The sequence below is a fragment of the Dromaius novaehollandiae genome, chromosome 5 (genome assembly GCF_036370855.1).
Source record: "Dromaius novaehollandiae isolate bDroNov1 chromosome 5, bDroNov1.hap1, whole genome shotgun sequence".
Taxonomy (NCBI): Eukaryota; Metazoa; Chordata; class Aves; order Casuariiformes; family Dromaiidae; genus Dromaius; species Dromaius novaehollandiae.
In genome coordinates this window covers 17,183,605-17,204,419 of record NC_088102.1, presented here as the reverse complement: position 1 = coordinate 17,204,419, position 20,815 = coordinate 17,183,605, and the positions used below count along the sequence as shown (strand labels likewise).

Genomic DNA, 20,815 nt, shown 5'->3' with positions numbered 1-20,815 from the left:
CTACTGTCTATATAGATTTACTATATTCTGTACAATTGCAATGTTTTTCCATGCACACAAATGTTTTTGTTTCACTTAAGATTTAAACAAACATTAAAAAAGTTGAATTCATCTCTTTATTGTGGCTTCAAATTTAAATATTTTAGAGTCAATTCATGACAAACAATAAACATTTCTTCTTAAGTACATTAATAGATATATATTTTAAAAGTAAAAATATTGTGCAGTTAATAAGATGGTGATTTGCATAAAAATACATGTTTAGCTACACTAGTAAAGTTAGGAAAGAGTCATTCATGACACTCACAGGATTTCATACAAACATATTAGCAACTCTACAAAACTTGAAACAAAAGTATCTAAGCAGATCTACAGTATCTTCTCAAAAGTCTAAAGAACAAAATTTATATGATATATTCACCTAAGTACGAGCTTTCCCAGATCTAGAGATTCTGAAGTCAATTTTTTTAAATCAATACTGAAAAGTTAAATGCAAAAATGAATCTTGATGAAAATTTCTACTCCAATCAGTTCCATACAGTTAACAAGAAGGACACTCTCAAGATTACTTCAGTATGTTCATTTTTACCTCAAATGCTGATGCTGAGCTTTTCCAGAGTTTCCAATCCTGTAATTTTGTTTCACCCTAGGTAACCTAAAAGGCAATATAAAAAGAGAGCATTTTAACATGAACGGCCATAAAAACCAATTGTGCCATGTGGTAGTCTGCTTTCTTGCATTTTAATATTTAGCTCTGTAGCAACAGCACATGGTCCTTCAAAATCTAATTATCATATATCCTTTTTTGGCTAGCGATACAGACAGTGAATGTCTGAAAGATCAGCCTTAAGTGCTCAGGAGATATTTGCATATTTTCTATTTTATCTGTTAAAGTAATTGCTAGCTGAGTCCTGTTCACTTTACCCTTTTCTTCTCCTGTGCTCCCCCATGCATGTTTCACCTAAAACAGTGATGAAATCTTAAAGAAACTTAAGATTCAACACTTTTGAAAAGCTTAAAGAATGTGTTTTGAGGCAGCAAAATAAACACAATTGTTTCACTTTACAAGAAAGTAAGTAGGGAGTGCAGTATACAAAAATCCAATGATTACTGTGTTCATGTATCAAACAGAACTAGATAAATTTTGTCATCAGGACTGCTTTTTAAATCCGTGTTTGTATCCTTTTATCCAGAATACTTTTTCTGCACAACATACAGCAAATCACTAGTTACATAAAGGGAGTAGCATTTAATTTTAACATGACATATTCCTGTTATGCCTAGGTTATTCATTTATTCACCATCTCTAAAACAGGAACCAAAAAAAAAAAATCATCTCTTGAATCAGAATATAGCCTAACAGAAAATGGTCACATCTGCTGCAAAAATACAGAAATATACCTCACCTTACAAGGAAAGCATAAAAGGGACAATTTAAATAGCGCATTTAGTTAGCCTACCACATAACAAACAAGAACAGGAAAAAAAGAAAGCCTCAATTCCTTGTCAGTAAAGCTAATGATACACATTGTTTAATATATCAAATTTACTTTATTCCATAATCGCAGATGGCAAACAAAAAGCAACCAAATCAGTAGGTAAGATTTGGAAGAACCAAAACAGTATGTAATTCTCCACCAACCCCAACAATTTCCTTTGGCATGTCAAAGCTGTAAAATAGAAAGATCTGAGCTTTAATGGATTGGCGGACATGAATTACAGTAGACCCTTTTAATGCCGAAGCTAACATATAACCAGACAGGCCACATTCCAGAGATGCAGTCAAGTTCTAGTACAAAATAGCAAGCTCATATCACATTAGCATCTAAATGGTGTTGGTGCACCCACTTAGACAAAAGCCTGTTGCAGTAGACAGCCAGTCCTTCCTGCACGCAGGCCGAAGGCATGTGCAGCTTGCCAATGATCCTTGCCAAACAATGGACACAGTTAAGGCTTACCACAGCAAACAACATAACCAACCTCTCCAGTGTTTAGCAACTTTAACAAGTCTTATCAGATTCCAGTCCAATTTTACCACATTTAAAAAAAAGTCTGTTTTACTGTACAGTGATTGAGGACTTTGTTAAAAGAAAGCAAGCAGGGAGAGGGGAAGCAAGCTGACTCCCCTCCCCCCGCCAAAACACACTTACATTGCTAACAACAGAAGTCATTCTAGAAGTCTAATTTAACAATACTAATTGAAATATTTAAAAATATTTAGTATTAAGAGCTCAATAATATAGCAGACACTTTACCTAAAGACAGAATATAAAGGTTTGAAAATAATTTTGTGGTCAAGTCATTTGGAGTGTCTAACTGGACACACTGCAAACACATCATATACTCAAAGTAAAAAGCAGTAACACAAACACAAAAAAAATTGGATCCTATAAAGATGTCAAAAGAAGCATCCAAGAAATGTCACATTCAAGGACCAGTAGTCATTTCTGCAAGCCTCAGCCAAAATCTTCAAGTATCTTGGCTATTTGAAACTTACACATTTACTAATACAAAAAACAAGTAGCCAACCATATCAAGCCAGCTAGAAAAGAGTTTCTGTTATTATTTTCTTAGCGTAGTTTAAGTCAGTATTTAAAAATAGTCATGTTTATGCAATATCTAACTGTCAAAATTAACTAAAAAAAGATCGTCAGGAAAAAGGATAACTGAAATTTTAGAAATAAAAGACCTACTGACATACCACAAGCAACAGGACACTGAAACAAATTATCCATGCTGTTGTTTGGTCTACATCCTCTACAGCTTGAAGTTAAACCATTATTCCCTCCATCTCAATAGCCATATTAATATTTAATTAAACCATTATTCATAAATTGTTAACAACTTGCAAAATGAAGTTGCATCTTTCAAGGAGATCTATGCAACTAGTCTCTCAAGCTCAAAATAGCTCTATGATGAAGTGACTTATCTTCATGCAAATACGAAAGAATCCCAGCATGAATCAAAGTCCTCTATGACCAGAAGATGCAAGGTAAAAACTACCATTGTGATTTGGAGAAAAGGTCCTTCTTGGCTAGCATCCTGTCTCTAGTAACAGCCAGTAACTGATGTCAAGAAGAAAGGGGGCAGGGCAAGGAGGGGGGAAAAAAGCGTTATAAAACACGAGCCGTCCTTCTCTTTAATGTATTATGCCAGCAACCTTAGATTTTGATTTTGTTGGGGGGTTTTTTTGTTGTTTTTTATGATATAAACCATAAAGCTAGTCAGAAACCACGTTACAAACTCCTTACTGCCTCAGGTTAATTCCAAAACAAAACCTTCTTAGCATCCTAGAGATCAAGCCTTCTCCCATGAAAGTCAGCAAAACAAACAAATAAATAAAAAAATCCACACACTCAGGACACAGCTCTTAATATAAAAAGAGTCTGAGCTATAAGAGCACTCAAGCACATTTAATAGGTTTAGCAGTAATGAGAATGTTTACATTTGCATTCCATGCAATACTTAGTTCACTTTTGTCATGTTGCTGCTTATCATGAGCACAGTTTATCCTTCCCCAAACCACATACAGAAAAAGAAAATCAGGGTTAAATTTATATATTCTAATATACTTATTACTATATCAGTATCACAAAAAGTGATTGATATTCATAGATAATATGGTCTGTTATCACTTGTTCCTTACTTTGGAATCAAATTAGTTACTTGTAACGATTTAGTTTAAAGGTTACGTTCGAGCCTTTCAGGCACCTAAGTCACCCCCCCCCCCCCCCAAACAAACAAAAAACCCAAGGCTTCTCACCAATTACACTATCAGTCAGCACATGTGCTTCCCCTGCCAACAACTTGTAGGCACACTACTGGATTTTTCTTTCATGTAAAGCTAGGATGAGTCAATATTAAGTGCATAAAGATATGTAGCCTAACAAAGCGACCCTATTATTGCTCCCAAATTCAGAAATTCAAAGCCTATCAGATGCCAGGGAATCCAATCCCCAGATACATAATGAAAGAAAAATCAAACATCATGCATTGAGTTTTGTTCTTCAGTAAAATTAAAGAATCATCAGTAAGAGATTTCTATATGCCCATCCACTTTCTTCAGGCTATGCAAGAGTATCTAAAGGTGTGGATGAGAACGCTATGTGGAATACAAGAGTGTTTCAAGAACTCGCACACAAATACGAAGAACAGAATTTCCCATGTTATGACTGCAAGAGAAGAATACACATGCCTGTCTGCAAATGATAACATTCATTCCAAAATGAAAAAGGATTTTAGAAAATGAAATTCTCTTAGTATCTTTGCCCATATACCTGGCTGATCAACCAACTTACTGTGTGTGCGCGCCATTAAAAAAGTTAAAACTTTTATGTTGAGCCATTTCTTGTTTTAAGAGCTGAGAGTCAACTAGGTTAGCAAAAATCACCTGTGACAGTAATTCAATCAACAGAGATGTGCAGTGCAAATTCTGCAACATTAATGAAACTAACACTAAAAACTTGGTATACCATGAAGCACTTTACATAGAAAATTCAAAACATCTGGAATCTATTTATTAAAATAATAGTAATACTTATGGTAGTTATTAATACTTTCTATTTCAGTCAAACTAGAAACAACAACAGTCTTTTTGAAGGCACAGGCTTGTACATCCTACTAGAACGTTACGCCTTAGCCTAGGAACAGCTACTTAGATCATACATACTCAGTGGAATAAAATGAACATCAAAAAAGTTACAGCATTTTACAGACAGTTATTTCCCTCCCTATAGAGATACATATTTAGAGTAAAACTCAAGCACTCCTTTACATTCTTTACAATTAAGCATAAACTGAAAATACTAGACTTGTATAAAAAGACAGCCTTTAAGTCTGATATTTATTTCTCGTATCTCTCCTGCAAATATTAAAAAGTAAAAAGATAGGTATGGTCATAAATCATTAGGAGGAAAGACTCTAAGCAAGCACAGGAAGTCCCAACAAATACCTTTTTCTGCATCTTTAGTTATTTTGCCAAATCTTTTTTTTTTTTGAGAGTCAAACATTTTCATCAAGTTACAATGAATTAATTATTTTTGACTATTTTAATGCATCAATATTCACATTCCAATACTGTCCAATAAAACAAACGTATTTGCACGCTACCAGGGGCTCAAAGCTAGTCAGAAACCTTTAGCATTACATTTCAACACTATAAAGCTAGAAGTTTTCTGTAATATTTTCATATCGCAGGTTATTTGTAATTACTGTTGACTTCACAAGATGACTGACTTGATCCCAAAACGGATTTTCAGATATTTTAAAGAATTTATTTGGGGAACAGCTGGTGAGGGGGAAAGCTGAAGTACTCATCCGATTTCTTTAAGTGTCCTGATCTTCCCCATCTGCTGAGTAATTCACTCTGATCAATCACCATAAGAGGATTGCAATTAAAAGCAAAAAACAAACAAACAAAAAAAAACCCCAAAAACACACACAGTAAATTAATTTAGCAAGTTTAGCAGAACTTAGGAAAGCCCGAACATCTTATACTTGTGCAAATTCCCTTTTTATTGAAGAAAAACACCTATGTTTTTAATAGGTGCCTCAAACGGTCGTCTTAAGTCAATATTTATGCTCCTACACCAATGACTGACTTAAAAAAAATAGAAAAATTTAAGATCTACAAAATGCAGCTGGAATGACTTCCCCCCCTATTTAAGCTTCCCCCTCCTCCCTGCCGCTTTAAACTCTTTTCACATTCTGATCAACTACACAAGGCCAAACAGAAACACTACATTAGAAGAACTGTAGCATCCCATTCAATAAAGATCCTCAAACTCTAATAATGATTTTAGTGCCAAACTCCTAAAACTTTACAACTAATCAGCAATAACACTTTCAGCACCAACCCCCTCATCAGAAGGCGGAGGGGAAAAAAAAAAAAACACACTCCACATGGAGTCAATCATCTGTAAATCTTCCACAGGAGCAGAATTAATGCAAAGTGAACATTTTTTGGTTTTTGTATTAAATAACAGGCCTCGTTGAAGGATCTCTCTGGCAGAATATGTATCAGTAAGTATTTTTGGCTAGTACAAGTCTACACTGCAGTTAAGAATCATTCTGACTCCACAGTGCAGTCCACTGCAGCATATTAGCCCAGTTTTTCAAACTAGCTTGGCACATTACATGGTATACTCATACTGTGTGGCTGAACAAAGAAGCATCCAAGCTGCTGCTCCGTGTTTAATGACAGAAGTTGCAAAAACTCAAATCAAACTGTTAGTGTCTTGTTACTACTTACATTCCATTTGAAAAATGGGGAATATAAGCACATTTTTACCCTTCACTTTTCAGAATTGGACTGAAGGCTATTCCTGCATATGAGAAAAAACATATGCAAATGACAAAAAACAGCTATGCAAATGACAGGGTGGTTCCAGACATCAGGGATATTGTGTTTTACTGAATACTGCATCACAATGAATAGAGGCAGGTTAGAAGGAAAGATAATGGAATTTTGCTAAACAATTCCACTTTTTCAATATTCTTAGCAGTTGCTTTGCATCTTTGGCTATTCATAGCTGAGAAATAATATTCTGAGTGTTAAATGGTCCCTCTATATGGTATAATTGAGGGTTTCCGATACTAGCTTGGGTTCTGGAAGCTATATAACCAAATTAAAGCAGTACTGTACCTGCAAATTAACAGCAGAGTACAACTCAGAATTAATATATTCCTGTAATACTTTCATTTCCAGAACTAGCTTGGATAATTGGCACATGGGAAAGATAGTTGCAATGAGTTCCTCTCTTCTGCAATGCTGAAGTACAGTCTTGTAATTCAGTCAGTTGAGAAGTGTAACTGTATTTACAGGGTGGAAGATAAAGACACTAGTTTCAGTAGAGCTTCTTTTCTAACCATATTATTCTAGGTTTCATATTACCAGGCTCCACAGCACTGGCTACCAAATAATGGTAGTTTTGAAAAAACAGAGACAACGAAGTGAAGGAAACAAAGTTCTGTCCTGCTCTTATCACATAGAGTTGTAACTTGCATGAAAGTTGTCAATCTTCCTGTCATCCTGCCTAATATCATCTAATTGCCAGAGGCTTAATAGCAGAAGTTTCCCAGGTTGCTTGATTTCAGCAACATTAGATAGCCAACAGCTGGCAGCCAACAGCAAAATATCTTGAAATGTTTTTGTGATTTCTCCCATTCTGGGCTTTTGGGGAAGGAAGAAAAAAAAGCCTAATTTTGTGAGGTCTGACAGCTTGACAACTGCATCAGCAGCACCTGGACTATCTTCCCTTTCTACTGTTGTCCTAAGCTTCTATTTTGGATATATTAGGGCCCGTAAAATGAAGTGATAGGTTAGCAATTACTTTCACTGCAGAAATCCTGGTGATGAAAAAGGGAAGCCGGGGGGGGGGGGGGGGGGGGGGGGGAACACACACCACCAGATAAGCAGCAGAATGCATTGCCACCATTTTCAAACTGGGAAAAGAAAATACAGATTCACACATGACCTTTTGCAGAAAGTTACCAACACATTTCTTCAGATCTGGGTTAATTTGAGAAAATACAGTGCTCTACATTTTATGACTCATTCTAGGGCTCGCACATTGTGGAAACACTGCCTGACAGTTTGTTATCTGACCCTTGGGCAGCACTGCAATACTACATTATTTTCACTTAGCAGTGAGTACTTCCTTGCCTTCGTTTATCCTAATGATGCCCTGCTGCTGCCCAATTCCAGTAGGTCAGACTGACTGAATATGTAGCTCTCCAGAGGACAGTCAAATCTGGACTCTCTAAAGAGATCCATGAGACAACACAGAAGATGATGGAGGGCACAGCAGCTATAATGAATACATAAACTTTGAAGCAGTATCAGAAGAAATACTGCCAGCATTTAAATGACAAAGAACAATGAAAGCTCAATCTAGATATGAAGGAATAAAAGCAGAGAAACAGGTTTCTAGAAACAAAGCAGAACACCACAAATACAAACAAATTCTGGGAAAAGTAGAGACATTCCTGCTTCAAAAAAAACTACTTATTAAAAAGAATCTTAAGACATCAAAGAATTTAGTTTAAAAAGCAGGGGAATAGCATTGTAGAGCAAATTAAACTACTCCACCATACTACCCCAATAGCAATAGGTAAAGCAAAGGCATTAACATCCCCTAATTTAAACTAAGATTTCCTGATACAAATAATGATTAAGTTATCAATTATAAACATATTATGTTTTTGAAGTTTTCTTTAGAAAAAAAACTTCTTTATTGATATCAATTATGTTGATATTGACAGCTGGTTTGCAACTAAGTATAGCTTCATACTGAACATTAGCCTCTGATAAATCAGGAGGGGTATTACAGATATTCACATAATTACATTGCTTAGGTTGTTAGTTGGTATACTCCACTATGTAGAAAAGATTCTTTTTCCTGCTCATTGTGTATATTAAGGTGTATTTGGGAAGAATTTAGAACTCCGTTAAATATGATTTTTTTGCAAGCTATACTATTAAACAGAACCTTACATTATGCTGAATAAATATTTAAATATACTTGACTTTCAGTATCATTAAGTGATCATTTGATTTGATCAGCTATAGTTAATAATATGACTTAATCGATTGTGCATAAGCAGAAGCAAAAAGATGCCTAAAGATACAGATTATAGGCTGGTATGACTTTCAGAAGGATTTAAACAGATTATATGCCTAACTTTCGGTGGAGATTAGAAAGACTTTCCATTTCTTCCTCACAACTGCTTTCCCAGCTTTGAACAAATAGCCCAGCTTTAGAAAAAATTCAACCTCTCTTTAGTTAACAGATGAGTTACAACACCTTTTCTGCATGACAAAAATAAATGCACTATCATTTAGAAAAATGCAAACTTTAGTTTTCCCCATTTTAAAGACTGGACAGATACTTACTGAATACAGGATATAATTCTGATATGTAAAAACTTCAGAATGTTTCAAAAGGTAGAAGTGTTTTCTCTTAATTATAATATATACAAAGGAGAGCCATTTTCATAATTTACAATTTACTTCAACATCTTTTAAACATATCCTAAAACTGACCAAACCAAGCCTAGGCCTCTAGCACCTTCCAATATAAAAACAGTTCATAATGAAATAATAAAGGTATATAGTTCTGAAAAATTTTGACTTTGCTGCGTAGACCAGAGCTTAGAAAAACTGAGACTAATCAAGAATGGAGTTCATTAAAAAAAAAAAAAAAAAAAAAAAAAAAAATGCGCAGAAGTGCACTAAGCCCTTATGTTCAAGCTGTCTCTCAGAAGAGTGGCCTTACTACTCTTTTGCAAGTAGGATTAAGCACAGAGCATACCCAGAGGTTTACCTTATCTTAATTTCACCAGAGTGGCTGTTCGTCTTAGCGCTAAAAAAACATTTCTGGTTGTATAGATAAAGCTTTCTAAAATATTCACAGAAAATATATGATATTCCACAATACAGACAAAACACAAGAAAGCCGCTTTGTATTTCATTACTTTTCTTCCATTTTTTACACAGCAGTAAGAAAAAGAATATATTATCCTCCTGTCTGATAGTCTCCCAGATCATAGCTTAACATGCATTTAAGCTGGCACTGCCATACGCACAAGAGCAGCACTCTCTTATTCACTCTTCATCCCACATGCTGCTTCTCACCCGCTGTCGCACACTGGCACAAGTGTTTCTATGTAACTTGTGACCAGACTTGGATATTGACCATAACAGTAAGAAAAATAGTAATAAAAGAAATCACACAAAAAGAAAAGTTATTTCTTATATTAATCAGTTTCCCTAATCTGTTTCACCGTACAATCTCAGAAATGCTTGCACCAATAAGGCTCGACAGCAAATACCACTAGCCTGGGTACATGCAGGTATTATCTTTCTAGGCTGAAATGCCAGGTAAAATGCTTGTCAAATTACAGCCTGTGACACAGGCTATATGCTTCAGAAGCCTAAGAGGAAAAAGGATTTATTGTTTGAGTAGTATCTCCATTATCTTATCTCTCCTAGTTAGAATGCAAAGTTTGAAAGAACAGGAATATTTTATATAAAACTTTCTGCTTTTGTCTTTTTAATAAGACCCTATAAACAGTACCATAACAAAATTGTTAATAGTCTTGCATTAAGTATTGGCCACAATAATTTAATATGAAACTGTTATACATACAGTCAAATGACATTCTAAGCAGAAATGCCTGTAAATTCAAACTGATGAATGTAAATCCAATGGGATACAAAGGTTCAGCCCAGATTGTAAGTGCTAAACTTCTAACATTGAAAGTCACATAGTTTATATTTTTTTGGATAGTCTTGCTCAAAGTTTTAACGTATTTTAACTGTACTAGCTCTATTCATTTTTTTTAATTGCACTGAAATTTCACCATGAAGATTAATTTGGCCCATCAGAGAAACTAAGGTCTTGCAAATTTGCATAGCCTAATTTTTCCCCCAGTTTTACTCTGAAGGGAAGTTAATGGGGTGGGAAGAAACAGAACTTTATTCAAGTTGGGGTGGCAGGGAACCAGGAAATATTCCTGGTTTACAAAGGTGACTTGTCTGTCCTGGTTAGTTCAACTTGTTACTTTTTAAAGAATTATGTGGGAAATTCTAAAGACTTCTGTTGTGGACTAAAGCTTTGATTTCAAATTAAGAATTAGAAGTCTCTACATCACACTGGTGATAAAGAGACTAGGATTTTGTGTATTTGTTTTTTAAATTCAGGACAGTGCTTTGCCCTTCCTGCCCTGAAGCCTAACCACTACACTTTAGGCTAACCATATTGTGTCTAAAAACACAAATTACACACACATTACTAAACATAGATCAGTTTCAGAAGAATGCAAAATTGGATAAAGGAAAACATTCAAGATTTAGGCTATTACACTTTGATTTGTATTTGTTTATATTACTACCCTGGAATACATAATTGTTAGATCTGAGGAAAACAGGAAATGATGCTTTAAAGTTTTAAGTATTTTCTTGCACAGCTCCCTAATTATGGAGTCAGGACTATAAACTCCTACTAGATAAAAATGGGAGGTTTTAACTTGACCATAGCTTTGGATCTGAATTTCCCAAACTAATCAAATGTAGCCAGAGCATGTATGTTCCATCCTGATTATTACACTTTCTAATGGTTATTACCTTTGTTTAAAAGCTGTTGAAACCTGAAAATATTACTCACTAAACAAATGTGGTTAAGTCTAATGAGGTATTTCATTCCATTTTCATAACAGGCTACAAGTTTTCTTATTTTGATCCATATCCAGGATTTACCCCAGATTCTCATATAAGAAAACCCAAGCTTACTAAGCCTGCACATAACAAAAGCCTAACAAAAAGTGAGAAAGTGCAAAGTTGAGAAAAATAATTTTTAAAAATATTTTAAGTGACAGAGAAGAGAAACCAATATTCACACAGCAAGCAAGACAATCAGCTGGGAAGAAGCATTTTGGGATTAGATTTCAAGAGATGCTGATCCAATCCCCTAAAAACCTGGTGCTAGGTGAAGGAGCCCTACTCCCCTCACTTTTCCTTCCCTTCTCTAAACAGCTTCAACATTTGTCTGATTTTTTTGGAGAAAAATAGTTCAGCTACTAAAACAGCACTTTTTAAAATTATTTTTGGCTAGACCAGTTTTCTGCTAGTTCAGTGAGTTGAATTAGCCAGCTGAGGGGCTCAGATGAGTCATCCATTTTGAGAGCAACAAGCCACTAGATTACCTACACTGCAGTTTGCTTTTTCCTCTGGATTCAAGAGGTTTTTGACTGTCACTCAAAACCAGACACTAACTTCTTGTCTCTATTGCAACTGTTGCTAACCTGTGCTACAATACACCCTAGGATAAACCCAAAGTTCTAGAGGCATGATTTCCTGCTGTCTAGTTCAAGACCAACTAACCGAACGCAACAAAAGGAAAGGTCTAGTGCCAGACAACAGCAGTAACAAGATGAACTGATAGAAGGCTTTAACAACACTTAATAGTTGGCAAAGTATGCATTAGTAGTATTACTGCCATGCAACCTAAAGCACTTGGCAGAAGGCAGCACCTGCTTCATCATTATGCCAGGCACTATATCTCCTTAAACCATTCAGTAGTTCCTTGTAGACCCTTATCCACCGAGATAGAAACAAGAAAACAAACAAAAAAAATCTTTCAGTGAGCAGTTTTACTAAATCATGAATTCTGTTACTGAAAACTCACCTTCTATTCAGTTTAGGTAACATGTAGTTTGGTGAAGACCATTTTCCAGAAAACTCAGTATTAATCAAAACAGGTTTCACATCTCAACTTCTATATAGCAGAGCAATTAGCCATGCAAAAAAAAACACAGAGAAAATTACTCATCTCCTGGGAGTTCATCACGTGTCTTTCCAAGACTCAGGGAGCTCAAATGTTTTTGGCATTCTCCCAGTCCCTTTCAATGAACTCTTCAAGGTAAAAACACAGGCCCTATGGTGCCCATTACCTTCATAAAGCCTACACCTGCTCCTTCAGAGTTTTGTTGCCTGTCACAGCTCAAGCTCTTTCCTTTCAAATCCCACAACAGAAATTCCAAAGGAAGTACTCTAGTCACACTTCTCCAGGGGAAAATTCCACTAAATTGAGGTCTTTCTGATTATACACAAAATGAATCAACTAATCCGTTCAACATATAAACCCATGAACTTGAATACCTGAATATACATGCCTGAATTATCATATTTATAATCCCTGAAAGTATACAAATAGACAGCTTTTTCTTGCAGTAAGAGTTAGTTTGCTATGTTCCTTTATTTCCCAAACAAGCAAAGCTAGGAGGCTGATGTTGACTATAGGTTCAATATTCTTTTAAGACAATGAGGAAAGGGGAAAAAAATTTTGTTTTTTTTCTTTTTAACTCTTTACAAAATAAAGAAATCAAAGGGGTTTCATTTAATTTTCACAGGCTAACAGAAAATGCAGGTCTTGCTCAGAATAACTGTAGAAATAATTGAGAAAGGTAGAAGAGGAAAAGGATAACCCCCACACTCTTAGCAAGATGCTTCTGCCATTTTCCTCACACTGCCTCTGCCATTCATAACTGACACGCTGATGCAGTTCACTAAACTGGAAGAAATTATTTATCTCCTGAGGTCAATTTTCTTATTTAGCCTCATGTAAACAGGAAAGCATTTTAGTGAAAACAAACTAAACAAGACACACAGCCCCCTCCCCCCCCCCCCAAAAAAAAAAAACTTTCCTTGGGATTCATAGAACTTAAGGCAGTAAGGGAAGTCCAAACCAATTAAAAAAGTGTCCTTTTTCACACCCCTTTTGGATCTTTAATAATCATTCAGTTTCTAAAATCTTGTAGAACACTGAGACAGCACTGTGTTAGTACTGTAACTAAAGATGATCTTCAGCAACAGGAATAAATCTTTCTTTCAAATATCTCTCACACAGATCATATCACTTCTTGATTAATAACTTTATGTAGCAATCTATACTACAGGCATTTAACTTCCGTGGAAAGATGGGAAAAGGTTATGGGTCACTTCAAAAGAGAGAGGCCAAAGCTTTTAGTTATATTGTAAACACTTGATCTCACTTCAGTGTCCTCTTCCAAAGGCAAACTTACTCACTATGCACAATGAAGCTAGCAAGGCAGAGAGATTTGCCTGCTCAGAACTAAAACTCAGGAACTAGAAGTCTCACTTGAGATTGATCCCAGGAACTAATATCCTTATCATTAAGGATGATCAAGTATAAAATTAATGAACATTTCATAAAGCCACAATTAGTAAGTCAGCCTAAATACATCTAAATATATTTAAGGCACAAATGCAGCATACAAACACAGCAACTGTCCTTGATTCAAGCACTTGAAAGCTAAACTGAAAGGGCGGGGTGAAAAGAAAGATACCTGAATTAACTTGCCAGAACTCTCAGAGCCAGGGTTAGGTCTCCTGAATCCTAGACCATGTCTAACCACTAGATTATCTCTCTTTTCAATTACTTAGCAGCTTAGCCTTTAAGTAAGTTTTGTTCATTTGTTCTTAAATAAGCAAACATACAGCTTAAGTAAATATTTTAAAAAGATTCAGAAGGAAGTTCACAACAGTACCTACGTGCTTCTATAATTACTGTACAAGTAAAGAAAAGAAAAAATGGCCAAAGTCACCATATAGAGCCAGTAACAGTTGCAAGAAAGCAGTAAGACACTTGATCTAGATCACAGATAACAAAGCAGACTGTTGTAAACAAAGGAGAAACATGAATTGCAAAGCTAACCAGCCCAGACATGTGCTAATAGCTGGCTATTTGCATATCCCAATCATCTCAATGGAGTCAAAGAAATCAGCTTTAGAAAGTAAGCTCTATTTGTCTCACTTCCTAAGGAAAGGAAATGCATGCTTCCAGTAAGTGGGTAGATCTAAACCTCCAAACCAGTTTTTGTAAAGAAGAAAATAATAAAAAAATACTGATTTCCTGTAAGTTTTCAAGGAAACTGAATCTTTTTCCCTATGCAGCTTCTAATTCATATCTCTGCTGACAGAAAGGCCACTGTATGGTTGACCTTTTACCAGGAACCAGAGGTTCCAAAAGAGGAGTGAGCACTGGAAACCAGGTTTTAATAATTCACACTAAGGGTTTTTTTTGTGTGTGTGTACAAATGAAACAAAAACGACAAAGGCAGAGTCTGATGAACCATGTAACACCACCAGTTTAAATAGCCCCCACCTGCCCACCTCTGCCCCCAACAATCAATCCCTTGAGCCACCACCCTCTCCGCTACATTCTGGATGCGTGCATGCATGGGCATACTTATTTGGTGAACCCAATCAAGGAACTGATCTTTTGTGGTGGCAACAGAAGATGCAGCACATAGGCAGAAACTGATTAAGCCAGGTTACAGAGCCACGACCTTAAGGAGGAAAAAGCACATGAAAAGCAATACATTTTTCTACAATACTAGCAAGGATCAAGAGAGAACACTCTTGGTTCTATTTTCTTGCTAAGAAGGGACCCAAAAGTAACACCTATACCAAGCAAAACAAGAATAGCAGATTCATGAGTGTATAACCTCTGAAGCCATGACAAGAGGTAGAAGAGTGCCTTGGCTTCAAAAGTATTCATGCAGGGAGAGGTTGGACAATATTATTTTCTTCCATTTGTACTAGAGAAAGACATTTCATCATCTCCCACATTCCTCCACAAAAGCAGGCAAAACAATGCAAGTAAATTCCTTGATAATAGTTTCAGTCTTCTGCTTTACTACTCCAAAAGCAGCAGCAGTTTGAAAGTGACAAGTATCTCAAATTTTACTTAGCTAATACAGTGTACAATAAAGAGCAGAACAAGGGAATTTTAGATATAACCTTCAAACTTGAAAATTTATGGCTAAGTAGATAAAGCAGGCAAGAACTACCAAAATGGAGAGCACTCACTTAATAGATTATCACAGCATAAGGTTTTAAAAAGAAAGCATGCACTGTTTTATCCTATGGATTAAACCTTTTAGAACAGTTATTTTAATTACATGCCTATGTCTGCCCAGCCCCTCAAACAATTAGCACAGTTTGAACACCAAGCCCTACCCAAGACTGCAGTAACTTCAGCTAAAAAGCATACTTTTTTACTGCATATCATCTTTTCCTCAACTAGTTTATCACATTTCATACGTAAGATGTGAAAGGCAAAAGGATGAAGAAAGACATCTGGAGGGTGTAAGGAAATCTCACTTTCTCCCCTGCTCCAGTCATCATTGTTAGCCTTCAGGGCAGAATGTTCTAATAGCATATCACATGTAGAGGTTACTGTTCTGTACAATACTATAATTATACTTTCACTCTCTTTAAAGGCAGCAAAGGAATTTTACTTCCAGGAAGCAGCTTTCAGCCTGAAGAAACTACTGTTGAACATATGACAGAGATGGGATACAGATGGTCAGTGGCTGCACAGATAATCACTAGGACATCAAGAAAGTGGAGCACAGGAACCATCTCACTGCCCCAGCAATGACATATCATGCTCAGTATACTCTCTAGTTTGTTGCACCTACATGACAGGAAAAAAAAAAAAAAAATCCCAAACCGTTTACTCCCTCACAGAGAATTATGAAATATTTCAAAAAAGGTTTTGATTTTCTTGTCTGTATTCTCAGTACGTACTATGTAATATAATGCTTGTCTGTAAACATACAATCCGTTTCAAAATTGAACTCTTGCTATCAATTATATTCTACATTTTATCTAGAAGATAAATCAAATATGTCAACCCCCAAGTTTACCATATCCATTTTACCAGGTTACTTTAAGATGGATAAAACCCTTCTATTTGTCTTTGCCAGTAATTTGGCATTTGGTTACAGAGAGATAAAAGCTCAGTCAGTTCATACTGAAAGGCAACATGGATGAAGCAGTGATACTCAGATTTTATAATCAGGTATGCTAAAGCAACTTTGCGCCACCTATGAACTTTTCTGAAAAATGGGAAACAGCCCTTACAAATTTTTGAAATGGGAAATGAGAAAGACATACGGAGTACACAAAAAACCCCCACAAGAACAGTTTGAGTTACAGGTTCAGCTTTTTGTTGTTGTTAATCTTTAAGCTACAGCACATTAAGGTGTTTCTCATCAATCACTGCAATTTATATAAAGACATTAGAACAATACTGTGTCAGACAAAATATCTTTCTAGCTTGTTGGCTTCCCTCTACTGGTGACCAATGGAGGACGTGTAGGAAGGAACATAGTAGCTGGGCAAGCAGTACCACTTTCCGCTGACCAATCACCTTGACATTTTCTTCTGTGTTTAACACTCTCTGGTGATTTTTTTTTCTACAAACTAATTATTTTGACCGTTATGTAAGCTTTTGGCATTGCCAATATGCTGTTACAGCAGGTATTGTAGCTACATAGAATGTAAAAAAAAAAAAAAAAAAAAAAAAAAAATCTCTTTTTGTTTGCTTTGAAACTATCAACTACAGAAACCTCAAAAAACATGAAGGGGAGGGGAACCCTAACAACTGCTCCCAACCTGGTTTTTTTTTCCCCACAACTATATTTCATAGACATCTCTCTTATTCCTTTTCTGTCATCTCCTACCTGGCTGAAAAGTTCTAGTCCTTTAACCACGCTAGTCAACTTTGGCTCTTCCTTCTCTTAGTCTAACATAACCTTTTGCATATGGAAGAAAGATACATGGAAGACACCCAAACTGCATGCAGCATTAAATATAAGGGTCCAGCATGGATTTATACAATAGCACATTGATGCCATTTTATTCTAAATGAATTGTCAATTCTAACTTTATTACACAGTATAACACTGTGCAACACAGTGTTGGTCAAGTTTCTGCAAAGTTAGTTCTTAAAATTTTGTCTTGTTTCTTTGAAAGTGGTAATCGCCTTCCAACCTACAAGCTTTCAGTAGGTGAGCAACTGCATATCTTGAAGTTCAGTATCTTAACATCAAGAATACTCATAACTCATCATCGGAAGCACCAAGCATCCTCCAGATTTTTAGCAGCTGAAATCAACTGGACCAATAAGAAACTTAGCTTTTAGAAACAATCATTTCTGATAAATAAACAAATAATATCAGATTTTTTTAAAAAAGTCAATACTACAATTCATTTTCCATCTATTGAGGGTTTTCTATATTATCTAACTAGTATCAAATTCTATTACAAAGGACACTTGCCTTTTTAACCTTTTGTCTTTCCAACCTAAGATCACACAGCACAAGGTATGCCCTAATCACGTTGCCACTGTGTTTTTACATGTATGCAGACAGGCCTCATCTAAATTGGAAGAGGATGGAAAAGAAGAAAAGCAAAGAACTAAGAGTTTCTTACATCCCCTAAACCGCAGCACCGAACAGCGGGAACTCTTTCGCTCCCCCGCGCTTCTTGCCCCTGCCCCCCACGACACGGCGCGACGGCTCCGGGAAGTCCCAGGCCAGGGCAGGCAGAGCGCGGGCCCTCAAGCGCGCACCGCCGCAGGCCCGAGCGCGGCTGCCCGCGGGGCGCGGAGACAAAGCCAAGAGGGGCCGGATCGCGGCGGCGCCCAGGGGGCCCTGCCGCCGCCCCACGCGGGAGGCCCGGGCCCCGCCGGCGGCGGGAAGTTGCTGGGGCCGATCGCGGAGGCGCCCGGGGCAGCGGGGCCCCCGCGGGGACAAGGACGGCGGCTGGGACAGAGGCGGGGCAGGACTACCCGGGCCGGCGGCGGGAGGGCGGGGAGGGAGCGCCCGCCGCCATTCCGCCCCTCGGCGTGCGGCGCGGCCGCGGCGAGCGCTGCGCTCCGGCACCGTGCCCGGCCGCCATGCAGCTCCCAGGGCGAGGGCAGGCGCGCCTGGGCCGCCATCTCATACCTGCTCGGACGGGACCCAGCCCGGCGCTTCCCCCCACTACAGGCCGCGTCTCATTGTGCTGCTGCCGCCGCCGCCGCCATTTCCCCGCCGCCGCCTCCTCACTCCCCCCAACTGTCAGGTTCCTCCATTCACCTGGGCCCGGGATAGCCTCCTCCCCCTCCCTTCCCCCTGCGCTGCCGACCCTACGCAAACAGAGCACCTCCCCCACCCCTCCCACCCATACCAACAGGGGCCGCCCAACGCCCGCAACGCAAACCCGCTCCGAGAATGTCACCCTGCGCAGCTCGCACGTTCCACATCCCCACAGCATGAGAGGAGCCAGGCGATTGGCGGCGAGAGCGGGTAAAAGGTGAAAGGTTCACAGGCTAGCCAATGCGATGGCGAGATACAGCGGCGGTTGAGGAGACGCAGGGTGGTCCAGGGGCTCACGTGTGTGCGCGCTCCCCTCCCCCCGCCGGAGGAGCGCCAAGCGCTCAGCACCTGGTGCCGTTCCCCCCCCCCGCCCTCGGGGCGCGAGAGGCGGCAGGCGGCTCCGCTGAGGCGAGGTCGCGCCCGCCATTTTGGGAGGGGATGAGGCTCCGAAGGGTGGTAAGGGCTGTCGGAATGGCGAGGCCGCTTTGGGGGCTTTTTTCTTCCCGCTGAGGCAGGGCTGATCACGGTGAGCGGAATCTGTGGTTCTCTGGCCACTCTGTTGCTATATCCCACTTGTCCTTACACAGAGGCAGTCATTTCCGTGAGGAAGAAGCACTACTCTTCCACCACTGGAGCTGGCACCCTCAGCCCTTGCTGGTACTGGCCCCAGACAAGATAGATGTGGGTCTGGCTGCTGCCAGTTAGCAGCCACCTGTGCTCACAGCTCCCCACTGGAGGTGGCAGAACAGTGCTGCTGTGTAATCTCATCCAGCTGGTGAGCTGTGCTTATGACTGAAACGAGATTTTCATCCCTACAGAGTAAAGTTGAACAGGTCTCTCTCATCACGGTGTCAAAAATGAATGTTTCAGAGCAATAACAATGAAAGGTCTTGGCCCACCCTTGCCACCACAGGGCAAATAGTATCAGCAGTTCCGAAAGAATGGATTCACACTGTCCATAAACATACCAAAGGGAAAGGTAGGGAGATGCCTCCTAACTTCCTTGAGTCAATGACAGTAGAAGGAGGAACCACAGGAAGTTGTCAGGTTCTTGTCCTCCTGAAACAGCACCTCCTGCCATTGCTTGAGACGAAGTATCAACTAGCTGGGCCACTGGTCTCACTTCAGTTTCTTGTTGACATTCACTTGCTTAAGTGACATTACTAACTATAACTACATAAAAAAAATGCCCTGAAATCTCTTGGATTAAACAGACAGTTGATGCAGGGTAACTGTTTCTCCACCATCAGAAAGCCTTTGTCTACAGATCAAGAACCCAAGATAAGGGAAATGTATGATGCTGAAACATTAGCAGAACACAATTTTTCTGGTACTTCACATACTGCCATTTTCTATCTTCTATTTCTGTGACACTATTGACATCAAAATCTGGAAGCTGTGCCCTGTGAAAACTGAGGTGAAACTTGCAAGACAGTGAAAGAGCTTTGAACAAATAATCTAAAGTCTAAATTGGGCTGCAATGTAACCAGACTGCCGAACACATACTGTCTGATATAGAAGACTCAGTAATAATGCTGAAGATTCAGTCTGTGAGGCAGGACATAGGAGCTGAATGAGTCAGTGTATGAGAACTAACACATCTGGAGCTGCCTTATAGTTTATTTTAATTCCAAATCCCAGATAATTTAAAGTTCCTAGTTTCCACCGCCCACGGCATCACCTGCCAATACAATTTTCTTTGTGACTGGTGAAAAGACTGAATCCACCTAATAGTGGGTTAACTAACTAGATTGTTAGCTGACAATCAAACCTCCAGGCTTGATTACTGCATGACTTATATCCACAGCTACAAGCTTGATCAGATGCTTATTAGGGAAAGTAATGTATGCATGGAAAATAACATATTAGGGAAAGTAAGGATAACTCTTATATATTCAAATTTGGAGTCCAAAAGTCTTTCAGCATAATTAAATTCTGGTGAAACATCAGAGAGTTGAAATGCAGTAATCACATCCCATTACCGTCTGGCCACATCCCTATATAAATGGCAGTTTTATAGAACCAGAGAGGAATCGTTCTGCTGATTTCCTGGTCATCAATTACAAAAGTCACGGAGAACAAAATTGCTGCTTCACTCCTGAAGAGCTATGCCTGGAAGTGACTGTAAAAAAGTTTCACCTGGCTCAAATCACAAGCCTCTACCCATTGTTCTACTCATTGTGCTCATCATTTGCCGTGTGTGACATTCAGCTCTAAGACTATCCTGTTACTTTCCATGGATTTAATATCTCATCTTTTTTACCCTGATGCCCTTCTTATCAGGGCTTTGTTTACATTATGAACAAATGAAATTGCCAACCAACTGTGCTACAAGATGGATGTAAGTGGTGCAAATCTGTACTGT

The 20,815-nt window shown here is 38.4% G+C and overlaps 1 protein-coding gene across 9 annotated transcripts in view; it reads right to left on the bottom strand.

The window, feature by feature from the left end:
• DICER1 (dicer 1, ribonuclease III) overlaps positions 1-18,660 on the bottom strand; it is a 71,809-nt gene extending 53,149 nt beyond the window's left edge. For 2 of the 9 annotated variants that reach the window (XM_026107686.2, XM_026107688.2), the window contains exons 1-2: positions 18,319-18,535; positions 590-655 (exon numbers count right to left, since the gene is read on the bottom strand). The gene's annotated coding sequence lies outside the window, so the exon portion shown is untranslated. The other 7 variants (XM_064512125.1, XM_064512127.1, XM_064512126.1 and 4 more) reach the window with 7 other exon arrangements.
• Between the last annotated feature and the right edge of the window lie 2,155 nt (positions 18,661-20,815).